This window comes from Excalfactoria chinensis, chromosome 14, assembly GCF_039878825.1.
Source record: "Excalfactoria chinensis isolate bCotChi1 chromosome 14, bCotChi1.hap2, whole genome shotgun sequence".
Taxonomy (NCBI): Eukaryota; Metazoa; Chordata; class Aves; order Galliformes; family Phasianidae; genus Excalfactoria; species Excalfactoria chinensis.
Genome location: NC_092838.1, coordinates 5,399,964 through 5,421,537, shown reverse-complemented (window position 1 = coordinate 5,421,537; position 21,574 = coordinate 5,399,964). Strand labels below are relative to the sequence as shown.

Genomic DNA, 21,574 nt, shown 5'->3' with positions numbered 1-21,574 from the left:
TTTAGGGACTGGCTGCAGCAAATAGAAGTCTGACGTGGCCCAGCCAGACACACAAAACTTCAGCACTCCACTGCTATTGCACCAAGATGCAAATTTCAAGTCCTAGCAGCAGTGGTAAAGGTTTGGGTACTGGTGTTAAAAGCAGCACCTGTAATTTCTGGGTGTCTCACAGCACCTTTGTGTTGGAGGCTTGTGGAAAGCAAAAGCAGAGCACACACAGGTGCTTTTACTTGAGAGCCAGCAAGGAATCTCTTGTATAACTGTGTGCCCGTTCCTCCCCCACGGTTCGTTTGGGGCAGCTGCTGCTGACTCATGACCCTTTGGTGATTGGTGGGCCTTAATGAGCAGCCCTGAGGTAGCACCTGTGGGCCCTATCAACTGGGGGAGGTGCTCAGCTGGCTGTGCTGACCTGAGGTGTGGGGAGGGCTATTTCTGGGGGTACAGAGCAGTTGGGCTTTGTCCTTGGAGCTGTGGTGATGGGACTGCAGGCGAACTGGTGAGTGCCTTGCTGTAATGATGGTTTCTTGTGAGGGGAATGGGGAGGCTGAGGTGGGCTGCTGGGAGCTGAGCAGCCTGCTGTAAGGCTGCTTGAAAGCACTGATTCTTTTGGTCTTTCTCATGAAGAGCTCAGCTTTCAGGAAGGCTGGAGCCTGTTTTCTGTGTTAGTTTGGAGGGCAGTTGTTTGCTTATGTGAGCATGTTTCCAGGTTCTGTTAAGTAACATGGTAGGGGCTTGAGGCTTGATGCTGCTGATGGCTGCTCCAGGGACGTTTGGGGAGCTGGAGGTGTTCTGTTGTGTGTGAGGCCCTGGCCATGTGCTGTGCTGCCGGTTGGTCTCCTCCAGGTTTTCTGTGGTGAGAAGTCAGGACTATGGCAGCATGGGGATGGCAGAGAGAAAATGTTACAGCCTGATCTGTGTGGATTGCTGTGATTGGTTGTGAGCAAAAGGAGAACCAAGGAGAAGAGTCTCTTTTATTTACTGATGATTTTATAATGCAAATGATGCTTTGTTTCTGCCAGTTGCTGTTGATGTATTTCACACGTCTGTCACATCCAAAATGCAGCTTTAATAATAGACATAACAAATGACTGAAGGTTGCTATCTTTGCATAAAACTTGCTGATTTTTTTCACTGGTGGTGCAGCCTCTTACTGTAGTGCAAAGAGTATTTTACTGACCAGGGGTACAGTAGGTACCTCGTTCAGGTCCTGGTATGCCATTATGGTATCACATATACAGTCTCTGTCTTGGTGTGAAGCCCCAGGGCAGTGAAAGGAGCTCTCACTGTGGCAGGATGGTAGGTGTCCTCCTTCAGAGGGGACCCGTGGTGCCCACTGTGACTGTACTTATGAAGAGTTTGTGGCATTTAACTGCATTAACCCTGATGTCTTGACTAAGCTCCAGCCTAATTGCACTTTGCACATGTGCCAGTATATTCCTACTTAAAACTCAGATGTAAAAATTCTTTCTGTCCTAACAAGTGTTATACAGAGGGTGATTTGATTTTGTGTTGAAGGTGAAATCCTCTATATTCAGAGACCTAAAAGTGGACTGAGGGCCATCAAAGAAAGCAGTACCTTCAGTGCACTTGCTTAGTTCTCTCTGGAGCAGAATCAGGCTGCAGAATGTGGTTCTTTCACTCCTCTGTGAATTTCTCGAATTCTTTTATTAATAACAAACCTCTTAAGAATCTGTTTAAGTTTATTACTTGCAGCAAATAAAAATACTTTGCACGAAAAGAAAACAGATGGTCCTGAATGCTGAAGATCTGTTCGAAATGTATTTTCATCCCACTGTCTGGAACTTGTCTCAAGTTGTAAAGGAATTGCAGTTTAATTATGAGCTCTGCAATGCTAACACTGCGTAACCAGGGAATTTTCTCATACTGGCATCGTTGAATACCAACAAAATTAATAGTTTTATGCTCTCCACGTCCTTGTTAAAGGAAAATATTTGTACACTTGTTGGAAAGAAAATAACTCTGTTCTGGGGGCTTCCTCTTTGGGTCTAGATTGTTCCTATGTTTGAGCTGAAGACTTGTGTTAAGCTGGAGAAGATGGGATTTATGATATTTGTGCTGATGGCATCCTACCGGTGGATGGCTCCTACCAGCTTCACATTTACACTTCAGAGCAGAAGCTGGGCTGTGGTGCAGAGAGCCTCTGACTGCAGATATCCCCTGTGCTGCAGGGCCAGCTCTGGGAGCCTGTGGTGACTGAATAATATTCTCATTTCTCTGACCTTAAAGCTGTATTTGGGGAAAGTGTAGGCTTCAGGCAGAAGCAGTGGTTATGGCTTTTTTTCCAAGGAACACCTCAGGAGGTTGATTCTATCTATGTTACTCAGACTCCTCAGTTCCTGCCGACGCATCATCTGTTTTTCATAGTCAGCATCCTGCTTCCAGCTGAAAACCAATACGATACAATAGCAAAAAACTCAAACCCACGCAGCCACTGTCTTCTAGACATTGTTCTCTTAGCTAACCTGCGGGCATGCATCCTGTCAGGTAGATGTGGTCACCCTGAAATAAATGAGCTAAGAGTGAAGGAGGAGGCTGGGGCTTGGGCTGGCCCTAAAGAGGAGGGCTGCGTACAGGTGCAACAAGGACAGCATCTATGGAGGAGCTTAGTGCATATCTTAATAATAACAAAAGTTGTCTCCAAATTATTTCAACCAGTTCAGGAGTCTTACAGACATTTTTTTTTTTTTAAGACATGTTAAAGGTTTGTGAGCAAGTGGGTTGTGTGAGTGGACACTCTTACTGGGTGTTCAAGGGCCAGGGGCTGGTGATACTTTTCTACCTGGGTGGATACTGGCAGGCTCTGTAGTGGTACAAAAACTGAGTGAATAACAGGCATCTGTATGAAGATTTAAATGTGTAATTTAAGGCATTACAGACTGCTGAATTTATACTTGCAAAACATCAGTGAATTCTAGACTGGTAGTCAAACATCTATAAATAAAATTTAAAAAAAGAGATTGTTGAGTAATGGGTTTTATTTTAAAAAGTAATAACTTCTATGTAGGATTTTTATGTAATGCATTTTGGTCGAAATCTTATTTTTGCCTCAAATCTAGGACTTGTTATTTCTCACTTCCCTCATTCTTTCACAGGAGAAGTTGGAATAGCTGTAAAAAGTAGGGGTTTATGGGGGAGGCATTCTCAGCTTCCTCCTAATGAAGTTGTGGAGAAAAAAAAAGTTGAAGCAAGGTTTCTCATCAGATTTTTCTATCAACTTTTCTCCTTTATCTTAACTGAAAAATAACCAGAATTGATCACTTGTAAGGAGTATCATAACAAAATCTTTTCTTACTTTCAGAGTTTTCTCCCCAAACTGGTGATAATAACCCTGAAAAAGTTAGAGGTCCCCCACTCTCCCAAGGGTCTCTCTTGCTTCTTTTTTAACCTCAAGGGAAAGAAAACCCAAACACACTGGCCAGTTGTTTTAATTTTTGCCTTGTTGAGATCCTGGCTCACCAAGCTGCAATTGTGGGCAGAGTGCTGGCAGTGATTGGGAAAGGGGGCTCTGCACGTCCGATGGTGCCTTGCTCCCACTGCTTCTGGGGCTGTCCTGCCTGTCTGCAAAAGCACCAGCAACTGGTGCTACTCATTTTTGTTTTTAATTCTCCAGTCCCCTGGGATCTGCTTTCCCTCTCTGCAGAGGAGGCTCAGGTTCTGTTGGGATCTTGGAGTGGGAGTTCGAGGAGGCCTGAGCTACTGCCCAGTGCCTGCCCAGGTAAATAACAGCACTGGAGGTGGCACGTTGCTGCCAGAGTTCCATTGAGTTAAACTGAGTTTGACTGAGTCTGAAACTACTATCTTCTGATGTCTGGTTTTCAGCTTTCTTATTTCTTCATCAGAGAATGTACTTTTTCTATAAGAAGGTTATAAATTGTGTAAAATTATCCTTCCAGTTCTCTTCAGTTGAGATAAGAAAGATTTTTAAGTTTCAAAACTGCAGAATTTTACACTGAATAATTTTTATTCTTTCCAACTGATCTGTAATGTTTTGTTGTGGATCCATAGCAACAGTTATTTCTAGAGTCCTAAGCCTGTGTTCTTCAGTGGGGACCAAAGACACTCAGTACAAGTCAGAGGAAGGGGATGCACTGGGAAGTACCTTCTCATATAGGAACAATAGACTTGTCTTTATGTATTTTCCTCTAGCTTGATTTCTTCCTTGCATTTCTGCCAACAACAAGGTTATATACGCTTAGGGTAGTGATGGAAAATCTGCAGTTGCACACTACAGTATTTCTTTCAGAGTGCTATTAAGTTATGCCCTAACACACTGGAAAAGCTTTGTCTCCAGTCATTTTTGAGGTGCTCACCAATATCAGTCTATCTTAGTTCCAGTGAATCATAAAGTCATCGAGACCTCCAAGGTCATCTAGTCCAACTGTATCCATGCTCCTGCTTTGTGTATATTGTTCTGTTTTAGTGTATATTTTGTTTTGATCTACCTCAAAGTGTGGCAGAATGAACCTCAAGTGTGTGGCAGGATCCCTGTATCAGGAATTCAGATGAACTGTTTTATTAAATAATCTGCTACGCTGCTGGTGAGGTTGTCTCGTCCTCCTCTCTGTTTCTTTGCTTTTAGTGCATTAATGAAATGTGCAGTCCTGGTATCACTGCAAACTCAAGCATCTAGTGTTGAATTGGGCAGTGTCAGCACCTGAGCAGCAGTACTGTGTCCTCCCCACAGCAAATGATCTGTTGTGAGTGTGCTGCTGCTCAGTCCTGCTTTGCAGTGTGTCCTCCCCGATATCCCACTGAAACCCCTGCAGGAAGGAGTGGTTTATCTCCAGTGGGTTTTAAAATGTGAGGTTTGAAGGCAATTTCCTTCAAGGTTTGAAGTTAGCAGTTGTAAGTAATTTTGTTATGGCTCTCGGCAAAGTGCAGTGTGTGGCCTCAGCCCAGTCAGCTCTTTTGCACTTTTGAAAACACTCAGATATGGTTTATGTTTTATCAAAAGATGTATTCTGTCCTCCTCTCAATCAACACATAACCTGAAAGTGTGCTTTGGACCTTTTCTGATGTAGATGAATACACTAGGAATGATATTTTATGAAAACATAGGAAAAAAATGTGAGTTTTCTAAATGCAAAATGTGATGCAGCTGTTTTAAATGCCACTGAGCCCTTGCTTGATGGTATTTGTGTTTGCATTTGGATGTGTAGGTTAAGAATTTCTTTACCAACCGTGTTGCAGATGGTTTCTTCTTTAACATACAGCTTATTGTTCTCCAGATGTAATTAGACTAAGTGTTATGACAGTTGGTGGGATTACAGCACTTTGATAAATGACTTGTTTCTTAGAAGAGAAGGTTTGTGAAAACAAGACCATTCATCTCATTTCTTGCTTATTTTCTCTGCCCAACTTTCTTCTTGAAAATGTACAAATGGCATTAGGTGCTTCCTCAAGGAGGGAGTTGGATGTTTTCCCACAGTCTGTGCCTGAGTCCCTCTGAGAGCCAGCCCTGCCCTGAGCATATCAGCTCTTCCATCACCTGGATGTCAGTTACAAGCCTGGTGAGATGGCTATTGTCAGCTCTTGTATGTCCCTGATGGAAGAGGACTGATTTCAGAACAGACCTATGCAGAACCCTGCTTGGCAGTGGCTTCCCTGTTAGCTCCTACCTCAGCCCTCCCAACCTGCTGCTTAGCCATCTAGTTGCAATCTGAACTGTACCTTAAGTTTTATACAAGACTGTGGGAAACTGTGCTGAAAAGGAGAAGCTGTAGACATCAAGGTAAATGACATCTACTGCTTTCCCCTCCACAGCTCCATTCATACTTCCATAGTAGGCAGTTGGGTCAGTCAGTCCAATTCACCTTTGGCTAGTCCACAATAAGCAGTTCCAGTTGCTTCTGTCTACTTCAAGCCCAGACCCAGAGGACTCTCTGATTTTCACACCAACCAAAGTAAAGCTGACTATCCAGGCTCTCTTTCTGCCCTTTTCTGAAGATAGGTGCAATGTTAGTTTCTCTGCAGTCATTGGGGTTCTCCCTTCATCATGACAACTACTCAGAGGTGATAGGAGTGGCTATGACATCAACTTGTCATGTTGGTGCCCTTGGGTTCAACCCATCTGATCCCACGAACTTGAAATCAAGAGATGGGATGAAAGAAATCTTCTACTTCTGATTTATTGAAAATGTGCTGTGCTGATGGGAAGGACTCAAGTGTCAGGGCTTGTCCAGCTGCAGTCACTGTGATGGACCTGTTCCATGCATCAAGGGAATGCTTTTCCTCCCTTAGCACAGTCACCTTCCATGAGATTTTGATGACTAATTCTTATTAGCTAGTGTAGATCTTCCTGACTATACCGAAGCTTTAGTGTAGTTGCAAGGTCATTTGAATACAGCTACTTTTCCAAGTTAGTTGGAGCTGAGAAGAAGGGCTTCCCTGTGAAGTCCTGAACACTGGAGCTGATCATTTATCTATTTTCTGAGTAATTTGTGTGTCAGAGCTCAAGACAGTAGCTTTCCAGAGGCTTGAACAATGGTGACTATCCATTCCACTTTACAGCATATTTTTTAATCTGAAATTGGGTTTTAGGCTTTCCTCTGAGCTGTGTGACTGATCTTAAAAGCTTCTTGATGTATTACCCAGGCCTATTAGATTCTGCTAGACCTCTCCATCACCAAGAATTGATTTCCCCCTTCTCTCCCCCTCAGTGCTTGAACTCAGAAGGCCCTTAGGGCTTCTGGCTTAATTAAAAATTAAATTTACAGATCATTTCTCAAATCATCCCTTAAGCAGCCGGTAATAATGATCACCTCTGAGTGGTATGTGTCACTGTCATTTAATGTGCTGTGTTGTAAATAGTAATGTGCCCCCACTGTGAACTCTGTGCAGAGCAAGCTGCCCTCTGGTGCTCTCCTTGTTTATGTGTATGAGACAAAAATGGGTGTGCTTCAGGTCCTGGGATCCTGCTTCTGGCTGAACATGCTGATGCTGCTTAGACCCATTCATGCCACTTTCTCTCTTTGCCATACAGAAAAAAAGAATGAATTGTCCTGTGCTTAGGAACGCTTCTGTTGGTTCTGAAACTATTTTCATCTTGCCCATTGCATCCCCTTATAATTCTTTTTTTCTTTTTTCTACTTGCTTTACGTGGAAGGAGTAGGTAAAGCTGCCAATCCAAACTGGTATAAAAGGTTCTTGCTGTGATACTTCCTGGTAAACACAGCACTGAGCCTGTCAGGTACTTCAGCATTACAGGTGGGCAAGTTCCTTGCAAACAAGATACCCAACACCAAGCCCTCTCTTAGAGTTCTTTATGAGCCAATCCACTGGTGGTTTTGTTGCATGGTTTGCTAGCATTTATTTAATTTATGAGAAGATCTGCCTAGAGCTTTCTCTGATTGTTTGCTACTCACGCTACACACAAAGCATTTGCTATATCTGTCTTTGCTACTTTGCAAGTTGTTTGCGTGTTTTAAAATGAAGAATTAATCTTTCTGAGCAGTGAATAGTTTTGCTGATGCACAAGCATCTTCGTTCTCATGCAGTGTAGGTATCTATATGGAGCTGCTACCAAGTGTTGGAGCAGTAGCATATAGGTAGTTACTGCTCTGCTGTGGATGTACACGAGTAGGCATTTGAAGGCTACATCTCCATGTTTGCTTTTTCACTAGGCAAGTGTATTTTTCTGCCCTTTGTATATTTGAGTATCCTCTCAATTCCACATTGTATTTATTTTTATTTCCTTTCTATATCTTTCTGATCCTTTCTTTCTGTCATCTTAAAAGGTGCATGCTTTGATATTTGAATTTACTCTAACTTTTGAGGGGAGCATGACTTTACCTAATGCAACCTCTGTAGCTCTACATGAATCCAGAAGAGACCTGGTCTTGTCCCTTGATTTGGCTGACTCGAGCTGTCTCTGCGTTCCTCATGAATGTTTCAGGAAGCTGTGTGTGCTGCATCACACCTTTTGAGCTGGTGTGAGTGGAAGTGTGTGTAGCAGTATCAGCTCTGCCAGCTGGGGCTGTGTTGGGTTGCTCTGATCAGTGGATCAGGTGTTCTTTCTCTGTCTTCTTTAACTTCTACCCTTTCTATTTCCATATCCCTTCTTATTCACCGATCTCCTAAAGGAAAGGTTGATCAGAAGGCTGTCCTGGGGAGGATTTGGTCAAGAGATAGTTTTCCAGATTGTTTGCACTCCAGGTTGGATTTTAGTGGGGGTGAACACTTAATAACTCTGCCAGTGGTCTCTGAGCTGAGGCCATGTGGTGATTATGAAGAATAGGTCCCTTTGTACCAGAACTGTAAATAAGTTACCAATTGTTTGAATTACTCCAGCAAATGCCCATTACACTTCAAAAAACATCACTGAAGAAAAATAAGCTAGTGACATTATCCCAGCTGAGCCACTGAACCATTGACCTCAGCTCTTGATGAGGCTCTGCCTACACGAAGCAGCTGTTCAACTGGTGCCATCAAAGGAGGGGCTATTCTTCACCTTCTGGGGTGGGCTGTGGGGAGGAAAAAGCTGTCTGGAGTATTTCATAAAGCCTGTTGAACATATCAGGGGCTCTTTAAAGCAGCTGGTTGTATCTACTGGGATTTGTAGAGCCCTGAGATGTTCTTGGTGGAAGTCTGGGCTTCTGCCTAAATCGGGCAGTCATTGTGCATCCAACCCCTGGGAACAGCCCAGAGATGTTGCTCTGTGCTGATCACCATCAGTCTGAGTGCACTGGGGTGCTGGGGAAGCACTGTCCTACAGCCAGGGGTTGTTTGGAGTCCTCTGCTGGGTCACTCTGAAAGCAAAGCAGCTGAGATGCATGTAGTAGAATTACAGCAAAGAAAAATATTTGTGGATCTCTTAGAGGTGCTGTTGCACTACAGAGCAGCATCTCGGTGTGCAGCCTCTGCAGTGATCTGGGATTTAAGTAAGAGACAGGGTGTCGTTAATCTTCTGCTGGTGATTAGTCATTTTTTCATTTCCTTCTTGGATGTGCAGAATAAACTCTGTGTTACCACTTGCAGCTGCAACAGTGCAGAAATACTTGTCTAACCATGTGCTATGGGTGTATGTGTGTTAGATCCCTGATGAACACGTGGGCAGGTCAGCTTTCCCCAGGAGTACCATGTGAAGGCCAGCTATCCAGGTCAGGGTAAACTCTTCTTCACACAAATATGATAGCTTTTAAAATGAAGGACGTAGCTCTCCCCTAAGTGTAATTCTGGAATCTATGGCATATACACATGCAGACGACCTTGAGGCTTCCTTGCAACTCACGCTGTCGTAATAGATAGACTCAGTTTGAGGCATCTCTTGCATCACTGGTTTGCTTTTTCCTTGCCTGTTCCCCCCCTTATGGATGCTAGTGCATGAAAAGTCTTTGTTTCTGATTCCAGTGAACTCTAAGGGGTCATGCAATAACAGTGAAGGCTATCAGGGTGGCAGCTTGGTTGATGCATTGCTATTTGAACTTGCTTGTTTGATGTTGGTGAGTGTGAAAGCAGGAGAGCGTTGTCCCTGCAGGCAGCTGCCCTCGCCTAAGGCAGACTGAGCATGTCAGCAAGCTTTATTTTTGTTTCACATTTTTTCTCAGATAGCTCAGACCAGCACTGCCATTAGATTGCCCTGACTGCCCTCTCTTCCCCCCCAGCATCTTGTGTATGTGTATCACACTACCACCCTGTGCAACAGTGTCTGTATCACACTACCACCCTGTGCAACAGTGTCTGTATCACATTACTGCCCTGTGCAACCGTGTCTGTCAACTCTGCCACCTTGACACGAGAAATTGGTCAAGGAAATGTCCTGCTGTGAACAGTCTATGTAGACCCAGGATGGAAGGATGAGGGACCCTGCTGGACTTGCCTGTGTGGCCTTAAATAACAGCCTGGTTATTGGTGCTCCCTGATAGTATGTTATTTCCTAGGGTAATGTTGTGTCTTGGAATAGCCAAGAAACAGCTGATTCTCTGCAAATGAGGAAAACTGTAGAATCTAAGTGCTCTGAAGCTATTCTGAAGTAAATCTTTTCTGTGAACTGCAGAAGATGATTATTGAATGTATCTAGACATGATATCCATGAGTCTCCTGTGTTATTTTGACTGAATGTATCTTGGATATGCCAGATCTGGTTCAGTCTGAAGGGTGCTTCTATACAGCTGAACTGGCATCAATTCAGAAAGTCATCACAGCTGAGATCTCCTCCCTTTTGCTCTGTCTTACAAGAACCTCGTTGCTCAAGAGCTGACTGAGATTTTTTAAAGTCAGGTTTCCCTTAAAGGAAAGTTCCTTGGAGTGGGTGGGAAGGAGGAAGCACTCTTGTGTGGGATCAGTCAAAACTGTTTTAACTTCTGATTTGCTGTCACAGGGTATACTCCCATGCCTAGCTAAGTGTTTCAAAGTGGAAAGTATGCTTAATAAGACTAAGAGTGGATTTTACCAGAATGATTCTTTTTTTCCTCATTCCTTCTACTTTTCCCTCCTCCTTCCCTCTGACATTCTGGAAAAGTCCCTGGGATCTTGCCGAGTGTTTAGAGTATCTAGCAAGAAAATGGTTTGCTTGTAGTGTTTTACTGACAGATCCTTCACTGATTATTCTTTGGAGTCAACAGCCAGATCTACTCAAGCTGTTTATGCATATTTATAACAGTGGTTTTATGAACCTAAAACAGTTGCAGAGTCCTGCTGTTTTGATGCACTGTTGTTTTATGTTTGTTTTGAATAGGCATAAAGAATTGAACTGTATCTTTTGATGTGTGCCAAAGCAGCCCTCTGTGGTTTTATGACAGGGCTGATTCTTCAGTGTAGGAACTGCCTGGGACTTGCTGGCATGTAGGGCACTCTGTACCTAATGGAGAGCAGCCGTGTCTTCAGTTTTGCTTTGTGGACTGCTTTTGAACATCTCTAACCCCACGTTCTCTTAGTGATCAGGTAGATGCAATAGGTGTAATATCAGGCAGAAATGTATTTATCCAGCTGCAATGGCTTTCTTTTTTCTGTGGATGGGATCCAAATGAGGCTCTGGGGAGTAAGAGCTGCAGGTTCAGCCCTCAGTACTGATTGGGTTTTGTTGGTATCTAGTTACATGAAAGAGCAACGCTGACTTTGAGCCCAGGATCCATTGGATGAATTCTTGGTCCTCAATCCCAGTTCCGCAGGCATGTCTGGCTCTCGCTGGCTGAGCAGTGGGAACAAAGTGGCCTTTCCCCAGCATTGCTGGATGGGCTCTGCTTAGTGAGTGTCCCCACAGAGGGTAGAGCTCATGGCCCCCTCCCTGCCTGCAGGTGTGTCACCAGGCAGACCTCTATGGACACCTCGCAGGAGAGTACATTGCAAGATTTGCACTGGCTTTGAGGTAATGCTGCAAAGACGATGGTGTTGAAAAACAAAAAATGCAATTAAACAACTGTGAGTATATTTTTAACAAATAGAATTTAAACTTTTTTTTTTTTTTTCTTTTGCCTTCTAACGAGTCTCCTGTCAATCCACGTGTTACCAGTCCCACTTGGAAACTCAGTTCCAGCTGTTTGCTTGTGTAAATGTGGTTTTTTGATGTAGTTATTTAAGAGGAAAACATTGAAGTAGCCTCTGTATTGAGAGCTGTTCTGTTCTGTGTCCAGTACACCTACGCTCTGCTGGAGCAAGATAAGCAGAGCAGCCCTTTCAAGCTACCCAGTGAGCTCAGCCGGTCAGCTCAGGGGCTGCTTTGCCAGCAGAAGCTCACGCTTGTCCTGCTGAGCCTTGCATCTCTCATCCCAGCTTGTTTTCTCTCTACTGACTATAAGTAAATTACCTTCTACTCTTTCTCATGTCCTTTAGGAGTGAAAAAGGAGGGGGAAAGAAAGGATAAGAGTTAGCACAAGAACTGCTGCATATGTGAAGGCAATTTTTAAGTAGTTTTTCCTGGAGGCTGCAGTTTGTGCAGCCATGTTGTTCTGCTGGTTCCTACCAACAACCTACTCCCAACAGTCCATTTTCATACAGGGCAATCCTCCTTCCTCCAAGAAATACTTTGGGTCCTATCCAAACGTGCCTGAGGGTTGTGGCAGCTCCCTTTGCCCAGCTGTGTCCTGTCCTGCTGCAGCCAATCCCTATTGCAACAGGTTAGGGAAGTTCTCGAGCTTTCTGTTTTTACAGAGTGCCGCTGTTGGTTTGGCTATTGCTCAGCCACAGCAATAGTGCTGCTTGTTTTGTATGGCCTCTGTCCTTCTTGCTCCTCTGTGGCTTGAGTATCAGCCATTATAAAAGCCATCTGCAGCTTCTACCTTTATTCCTTGGGTTTCTAGGCTGGCAGATTGTGTGAACAAAAAAACAAAAAACAAAACAAAAAAAGCACCTTCTTCTCTCTAAATTAAGCAATAACACATCAACTTCCAGTCACATTCCTCATGATCACACTTTCATAAAATCCCTGTTTCGATAGCTAAGCATGATAGATATTTCTCAGCCTTAAGGATCGAGTCTGAAAGAATTCTCTGTGCCGTGAGCCCTGAGAGAACATTTCCAGCGGCTGCACACCTGTCTTTGCCTCTCAGCTTACAGCAGCTCTGCTCAGCAGTTTGTTGCTGAGTGTGAAACACCACAGATTGCTGTGTTTGATAGGACTGGAGCCAACATGCTGCTGGCTGAGTGGGCTGTTGGCTCTCATGCACTCCTATTTGGTGCAAGTTTGGGATCATTGCACTTCAGAATTCTCATTTTAGAAGGTTTTATCTTGTCATGGTAAAAAGAAATAACTTGATTCTGTTCAGTTACGGATCTCTCTCATTTTTCTTTTGACCCGCTGGTTTATTATCGTTTCCTCGTTTGGCCTAATTAAAGTGCTGTGTGTAGCAGCTTGTTAGTCTTCACTGTGTTCCTGCATTGCTGCGGGTGGTGCATCTTGGCTGATTGCTTTAGCAGCAACAGTGGCCCTTGGCAAATAATTTGTAGCAAACCACTGACTGAGCGCGTACTGCCTCCTTTTTTGGTTTGTGAATTGTCTGTGGCAGGATTGTTGCTTTCCCAGGCTTGTTACTTGTAATGATTTCTCAGCTCCTTCCTACCAATAAGTTTTGGGTTGGGGTTTGCTCTGGTGTGGTTCCTTGCAGCTGCAACGCAGGGTCACCTCTGGCACCTGTCCTCAGACACTTGTGGCTGCCTTCATCAGCTCAGGATGCTTTGTGTCCCCAGGGCCAGCTGGCACCTTACTGCCCCAAGGAGGCATTTCCTGCACAGCAGGGGATTAAGTCGTTGCACAAATGAAGATGGAGCACTTTGCTCCCTCTGCACAATGCTCTAATGAAAAAATATCCTGGCTATTTTCTGTTCGTTCCTCAGAAATTGATGTGTTGGTGAATTCTAAGCAAGTAGTGACAGGTGACTAATTTATTTTTGTCAGCTTAGCAACAAAGGCGACCTTTTGTCACCGTGTTCATTTGTTATGGCAGTGTGTTGGCTGACATTGAGACTCATTTGAGTTTTTAATATGTCTTACTGATACAGCATCATAACTGTGCAACTGCTTCCCTTTTTCTTCTAAAATGAATTCGTTTCTAGTTTCTGCCATTATTTCCTGAATCTTTTACATCTCCTGGCATGTGTACACCATTTTCCTGAAGTATTTCTGCTAGCCTAACTGTGCAGTTCTGAGGCTCATCAGATCATTACTGCCTTCTGCTTCTTTTTACAACTCAAAGTACAAAGGGAAATAGGAGAGAGACTGACAAGCTTTTTATTTTTATATTTTTTCTGGACGATGCAACGTGCCATTGCCAGAAATGATGGGGACTGACATGCCTGCAAACTCTTGAACATGTTGGTTAGCAAATACTGTCAAAGTCAGTAAAATCTGGAGCGGTGACAGCACGGAACCCTGTGCCATCCTGTCTGGGCTGGTGTGGACTTGGGCAGTCTGGGCAGCACAGTGGGGAGCACGGGGCTCAGCATGGGTAATTCCACATCTCTTATCTCATTATCTCTTGGAGATACAGCTCTGGTCATGAGGAGGTGCCTGGGGATGAAGCCAGCTCTGGTGCATCCCCCATGTAGTTCATTGATCCCCTGGTGTGAGGCAAAGTCATTACTGTGGCTAACGAAGTGAAGGTGCTCCCTACAGCTCTCCTTGCTGCTCACAGTATGGGTTGGTGGTGGCCCACCACACCAGTCTTTTCATTCACACTGATGTGAAGCACCGCAGCTGTTCCAGACGGGCATGCTTTGCTGGTGGCTGAAGTGAGCTGTGCTGAACCTGCTCCAAAGCTGCCGGGTGTCCCTTGTGTTGGAAGAGGGAGCTCACTGCGCTGTCTCCTGGTGCCAGTGTAACACATTTGGCCAATGATCCGCTCATTCTGCATTTGACAGGATTGCTTATTAGCATTGCTTGTCACTGCCTGGCAGGAGCTTATGGTTGTAATATGGGAAAAGCCAGGGGACTTGGCAGGCATCACATTGTGCTTATCTGTATGTATTTTGAGTATGTTAATATGAACAAGCATGGAAGCACTCTTGGAGTGTTTTCCTTGCACACTATTTTTCAGCAAAAAATATATGGAAACAACTTAGAATCATAGAATCATAGAATCATAGAATCACTCAGGTTGGAAAAGACCTTGAAGATCATCAAGTCCAACCGCAGCCTAACCAGTAGCCTATCTCTTAAAAAACAACCACAAAACAATACCACAACAACAAACCTCTGCTAAATCATATCCCTGAGTACCACATCCAGGGATGGCGATTCAACCACCTCCTTGGGGAGCCCATTCCAGTACCTAACCAAACAACTTGGACAGTTCTGTGTTCTTTAACCATAGCACAGTTAAAAGCTTCTGGATCTCTTACTTCAGAAAAGTTGCTGGGAATTCTTTCCCCAAATGCTACCATCACTAACACTGAGATGTGTTTTTATGGCACATTTCTATACCCTTTAGCTTCAACAAAGCATTGAACAGCTCTCATATGGCGATGCTGCAATTGTCTGTCCTCCATGCATTCCTCTTAGCAAACCCCGTGTTAACCATACATCATTATTAGACTGACTTCATGTCACTAATTGACACAGAATGAAATTCAGAGCAGGAAACGGAAAGGCTTTAGCAATCACTATGAACAGACTGCAAATTAGTGTTACTGCTGTAAAGGTTAACTGAAACTGAAAACTGTTCTCTTGCTACCATGTAAGCTGAACGCTTCGTTTTGGGGGGAAATAGCCATGATTGGCATCTGAAGAGTAGAGGGGGTTACAAATAGAAGGAGAGTGCATCACCATGAGGAAATCTTGTAGCAGCATATAACTGCTATAAAGTGACTTCAGGCATGCTGAAGAATGTATGCTGGTTGGGTTGGGTGAGACCCTTGTCCTACTGATTGGGGTATCCTTTCTTCAGTGCTGTGTGTATCTACTTGGTGTTTGCTCAGAAAGGTACAAGGGGCTGGATGAGCCATGCATCTGAGCCCAGGTACTTCAGTTTCTTGTCTTTAAGCCAAAGATTTGTGTGAGTGAGAGAAAAATATGGCACGTGTCTTGGCTTTTGGAAACTTGCCTAAAGGAACATCTCCCCTTTTCTGACACTCTTCTTGCTTTAAATGTGTACTGTAAGCATTAGAATTATGTTATGTATCTTGATTTAGCATAAGCAGATAGTGTTTGCTACCAAAAGCTGACCAGAGCTAAGTATCTGCATTGTGCAGACTTTCTTGTGTGCTAATACGGTGATCTTTCTTGTGGTTTTATCTTTGAAACTTATTTCCCTTAGTAGAGCCTACAACAATCAAGAAAATCAGAGTTAGTTATTTTTTTTCTTCAGAAACAGTAACAATTAGGAAAGATTGCCTGTACTTGCTTATTGAATGTGTACCCTGGGATTTTTTTCCAGATCCCTTCTGTCCTCTTTCCCCCACTCTTCCTGCAGTAATAACTCATCTGCACTCAACACAATACCACGTTTCAGCCACAGTGTTCACCTGTGGCACGAGAGGCTGTTTTAGTGTTGTGCACATGGAGCCAATAATACCTGGTAACAGATTGCTTATCAGGATGCATGAAGATGCCAGAGGATGTCCAGCCACTCTTTTGCTTACAAGGATGTTCAGAGAATTAGAAAAGCTGACTGGACAGTTCATTGATGACTTTGTATGTTATTATGAAAGCAGAGAAGTGTTGTGCAAGTGGTTCATTAATTTTGCTAGAAATGAGCTGTAGAATAGAAAATGAACTGCTGGTGACTAAAAAAAATTGACCAGGAGAATCATTCATACAAACAGCCCCTAATACCTTATATGAAAAGGTATGTGCTTTAGAAAGAGCCTCCTGCCTCAAACCTTGAACTTCTTCCTTCTCCAGGCTCTCTGCCTGTCTTTTAGGTGGTACAACATAGCAGATCTTCTGAGGTTTGACTCCATCTTGTGAAATGAACTAAAATCTGCTTTGCTCATCAACAAATTACACTGCTACAGGAGGAGGGTGTGAGTCTTGGAACAATGGGAAGCGCTGCTTTTTTTTCCCTTCCTTTCTGCTGAAATTGATATGTGAAAGTCAAGATAGGGATTTAATCTGGAAGGAATTCAGACCCTGATTCTCCCATGGTCTTCAGTAGCAAGGCCCTGAGCTCAGCATGAACTCTATTAACATTTAACTTGATAATAAAATACACTTTTGTTTGCAATTTTAAGTTGAAAATGAATTCTGCATTCCTCACAGAAGACATAAGACATTGTTTTCCTCCTGGCCTAATGAGCCTAATGAGGTGTCATGTCCAAGAATGGAGTTAGGATGGTGATTTATAGCTTGGGTATACATGTATAATATACGTAGCCTCTTCTGCCAGCCAAAATGGGAATCGAGGGTGTTTCACTGACAGTTTTCCAGTTTTGTCTTCCTTAATGTGCATGATGTCACACCAATGAAATAATTTCTCAGTTTTAAAAATAATTCGTAGGCAGATTCTCCTGAGCGAAGGTGTATTTTTGGTGTGCGAGTGTTTATCTTTACTGTAATCAGCTCGACTCTGAAGAGCTGTATTTCATCTAACGTGATTTTATACCATGTCTTGCTATCGTAGGCTGTGCTGTGTGCTGCATCGGTGCAGTTTTCCTGGTAGGAGATGTGAAAATAATATAAATATTCAGTGATGATTTTAGACATACTCCAAAATACTGAAACTGAATTTCAAAACTGTGAAATGAACAGTTTCCAGGGCCTGATGTTTCTTTGACACTCAGAATGTATGTTTTGTCTTTTTAATTCTAAATTAAAATATCCTTTTCCAAGTGTCAGCATCTCCCTGATTTGGGAAGCACTGGCCTGGCCCAGCCTGAGCACCTTGTGGCTGTGGGAGAGGATCCTTATGCTGATGACACTGGCTTAACATTGTGATTTTAATGCATCTCTGAAATCCAGTGGGACAGTGATGCCTTTCCAGAGGTTTGATCCTGACCAGTTCTTAGCTATGGAGAAATTGTGATGTTGGTGGCTCTTGATGTAGCAGGGTTTAGCTTTGCAGGTTGGAGTAGCCTCCTCTATGAGGGGCTCTCGTTTTTGAGGAGTGAAAGGCTCAGCAATCTAAAACTGCTGTATGTTGGTACCACTGAATAATGCAATAGACCCAAGTGATGGAAAAGCTGAATCAGGCTTGGAGTACTTAGAAAAGGGATTAGGGCATGGAGGGTACCTCGATTTCCTGGGGGCTGTGATCTGTGGCTTTGCAGCTGGTCTGCTGGTACTGAGACCCTCACCAGGGAGGAAATAGTGGTCTGACAATGGCTGGGGAGGTGAGAGGGATATTAAATAGCTGTAAAGAGGCACGATAATATCTGTTGTGTTGGCCCACTTTCTATGTCTTGCAGTGCTTCCTTTTATTGTTCCACTGAATTCCTTCTGGTGGTAATTTAGAACTGCTTCTAGAAACCCAGTGTTTGCGATGCAGCCATTCATTCCTCCCCAGTGTTGTGATTTACAAGGTAGCTGCATGTGTACTCATTGCTAATAGCAGACTTGTTTTTGGCACAGTGTACAACTCTTTTGCAAAGGGCTGTAGGGTAACAAATTCTGTCGCTGCTTTTTGGGTGGTAAATGCATTTACCTCCCTTCCCCAAAGAGAAGGGAGCAGGGATTATGCACTCCACTAGGTGTGTGTGCTGAAAGCACATGGGAAGGAAATGAGTAGGTATAGAAAATGCCATGCATTAGAGCCAGTGAGTCTCCTCTGACTAAATAAAAGTATAAACCAAGTCCTGGAGTTGCTAGGAGTAATGTGCCATTAAGGCAAAATTATTTCCCCAAGCAAAGCAATGGGATCAAGTTGATTCATACAAGTCACCTGTAGGTAGCTTTCAAGCTGTCATCCTGCATGTTAATTAAAGCTTTACAAGTTGCTTTGCACACACGGCTGTAAACCACTCCATAATCAACCTGACAAGTCATAAATAATTTGCCTGACCAATACCTGTTCTCAGATGTGGTTGGTGGAATAGTATGAAAGAGAAAGTGACTCCTAACTGGTGTCAGCTGAAGCCAGGGTGGTGAGATTGGGTGTGCAGGGTCAGTTACTGAAAGGACAGGGCACTGGTTAGCATGTGCTAGAAGAACCCCAGGAGGAAGCCTTTGGCATTGGAAATAACCACCCTCCAGCAGAATGAGGCATCACTACTCATGAGAACAGCTTGGAAGAGCAAGGGATATTGAAGATGGATGAAATTAAATGTTCTGCTATTGCTGAAAGATTCCTGCCTAAACACTCATGCCACCTGCTGAATTCACCTCTGTGCTCATGTTGTTGGTGTGGTTCAAACCTAAAGTCTCTGTCTAGGGTTCAGCTGTGCTCCTCCAGTATATTGAAAGCTATCTAAGCAAAGCAATCTGTGGCCTATGTAGATAACTTCAGTTACATTGCAGTTGATGTTAGAAACTGTAGTTATGGACCCAAACAAAATGCGATGCTCTGGAAGCAGCAAGAAGCCCCAGGGAGCTCCCAGCATCACAGCTCTTCCACCAGGCAACTGCAGGCGCTACAATAACATTGACTGCCTTTGACCTTAAAAAAGAAACAAAAATAAAATGCATTTTAGTTTGGGTGTAGTTTTGTACTCAGAGACATTTTTAACTAAGGGGTGAAATCTGTTGTCCTTCAGAAGATGGTTTTGTTTACCTCAATCAGTGCTAAAATATTCATTAAAGACATCAGAACTGCTTTTGTATTATGCAAAGAAACTTTGTATTTAGTGTTGTCTGTGTGTGTTTGGCATATGAATGCATAATGTTCTTAATACTCAGGCACTGCAAATAGTTGTTTTTGAAAAGGATCCCAATGACTTTCTGAAATGTATATTTATTAAAAAAACAAAACAAACAACTCAAGTTTATACCAGCCCTGCGGATAACTTCTGTGTCAAAGGCAGTGGGCAAAATCTCTCTTCCCAGAGCTTTTCAGAATAGGTCAATTAATTTAAACAGAAAATGTGGAAAACAAACCAAAAACTGGTAACCTTTCCGTTCATTCTCTGCTGTTGCTTTCTTACGTGAAGGACTTCCATGCTGGGCTGGTTCTTCCTAAACACGCTCTGAAGGAAATACGGTGGCAGTCTTCCAGCATGGAGTGCTGCCATGCTGGTGGCATTAGTCACGTTATCCACTGAAGCAAAAGAAAAATGTTCTGCAAATTTCACAGAAATGGTTTACAATTTTCAGCTTAAGAAACAAGGGAAGTCTGAATTAAAATCTGCTTCGGGCATGTGTTAGTAAATGAGATCGTGTTGGTGCCTCTAGTGCTCTACTTGTATCTGCTGGTGGTATGTTTCTTCTTGAACTTCATCGTAAGAAATACCCGATCCATAATTCACCAGTTGATTATTATTTTTTAATGGACTATCATGAAGTTTTAAGAAGTTTGCATCAGTTTAGTTGTCTGGAAATGAAAGCAAGATTCATGAATAAATAAAAACAAATGCAGCACAGATAAAGATGAATTTGCTTTCTTTAACAAAGCTGCTGTCAAGTATAGAATAACTGCATGTAACTGACTTGATAATCTGCTTCTGCTTTCTGTACAAAAGAGCAACACCCTTGGAACTTTGAACTGTAGTCAAGAATTTCTGGAAGAGAGGCAAGAAGAGGTGACTCGTTACCACTTAATAAGGCCATTTTAAATCAAAATATATATATTTTTTTCCTTTGAGTTATTCTATTCCAGTTCTCTGATTGGAGTATTTCTGTTCTTTTAATAGAGACTTAAATATTAATAATATTCTCGAAATGAAATAGTGGTAAATTCCTAACTATTTTTATTCGTCAAGTAGCCTGAGTGCATTCTTCAGCTTTCTGTCATATTCTACAAAGCTCCATGTAGATGAGCACTTTCCTATTCCCCTGACTGCTATAACTCAATGTGATGACTTTAAATAATGGGAAGACATAAAAATGATGGAGTTAAGCAAATTCAGGTGGAAATAATGTGAAAAATATTATTCAAAGTAGATGCAGATCTTAGTTTTGATTTCACCTGTCCATTACTGCATTAAAAAGAAAAAAAAATGTTCCTTTTATGGTGTAAATCAACAAAATATTAAACTCCTGAAGGGAAATGTCCTTGCTGTTGCCTGGGAATAAGTCAGTGCTGCTCCTGTCCATATATCTTGCTAAACAAAATATCATTTAATACATCTGTTATGTGAGAATGTTTAAATGTACTTGATGGCACTTAATTTTCATTGCCACAGAGTGACTCTGAGGTTAGCTGGATGAGCAGTCAGGGAGAGTGACTTGTAACTGGCTGGTGGCAGAAGGCAGGCTGGTGGTCCTTCATGCACCAGCGTGTGCGCTGTATGTTACTGAGGGACAGAAAGTTGTCAGTTCTTCGCTGCAAGTCCATGTGTGTCTTCCATCCTCATGTTGTCTGAGGGGAATAAACCCCATACGCACAGAAAGGGCTCCTTCTGGACATATGGAGTTTATTCTGGATTTTTATCCTCTTGGTCTCCATAAACATTCATGTGCTGGTGAATGTCAACAGGTGCCATTTTTTCTGTATGGAGGAATTTAATTTCACACCTCTGCTTCATGCACACTTTGATGTCAGATGCCATTGTGTCAGAGTGCCCCCCTGCTGCTGTCTGTCACACAGCAAGAGCATGTAATGGGATGTTGGTGGGAAGTTTCAGCCATTTCATCAGTTGTTGCACCATCACCTGTGTCTGATGTTGTGGGCCAGCATAATAAAACAATAGGCATTACTTTTGAAGCAGCCGTCATATATTCAGCATATACTCTTTGTACAGCTTTGTGGTCATTTTGCTGCGTGGTAAGCTATATATACACATGGCTGTGTGACTGCACGTACATGTGTGCTGCTGAGATTGTGAGACCTTGGCCCCAATTGGCAGAGATAACAGAAGATGCTCTTATGGGAATGGGGCACTGCATGCCCCACAAGTGCTGCTTAATATGAGAAGTATGCTTGTGCCAGATTAGAGGGTCTTTTGTTCAACACCCCACATAAATCAGGCGGCAAGGCTGAATAGCTGTGATTTATGTTCTGCATTACTGTGCACATGATGTTTTTTTGCTGGAGAGAAGAGCAGCCAAACCAGGTGATGCATCCAGAAAGAGCCCTGTGCTAACTGCTGGACC

The 21,574-nt window shown here is 43.1% G+C and overlaps 1 long non-coding RNA gene across 1 annotated transcript in view; it reads left to right on the top strand.

The window, feature by feature from the left end:
* Positions 1-424: 424 nt before the first annotated feature.
* The window catches only part of LOC140258870 (uncharacterized), a 76,214-nt gene continuing 55,064 nt past the window's right edge, over positions 425-21,574 (top strand). Inside the window, exon 1 of the long non-coding RNA XR_011905306.1 lies at positions 425-496. This is a non-coding gene — a long non-coding RNA (uncharacterized lncRNA). The remainder of the gene's footprint in view (positions 497-21,574) is intronic.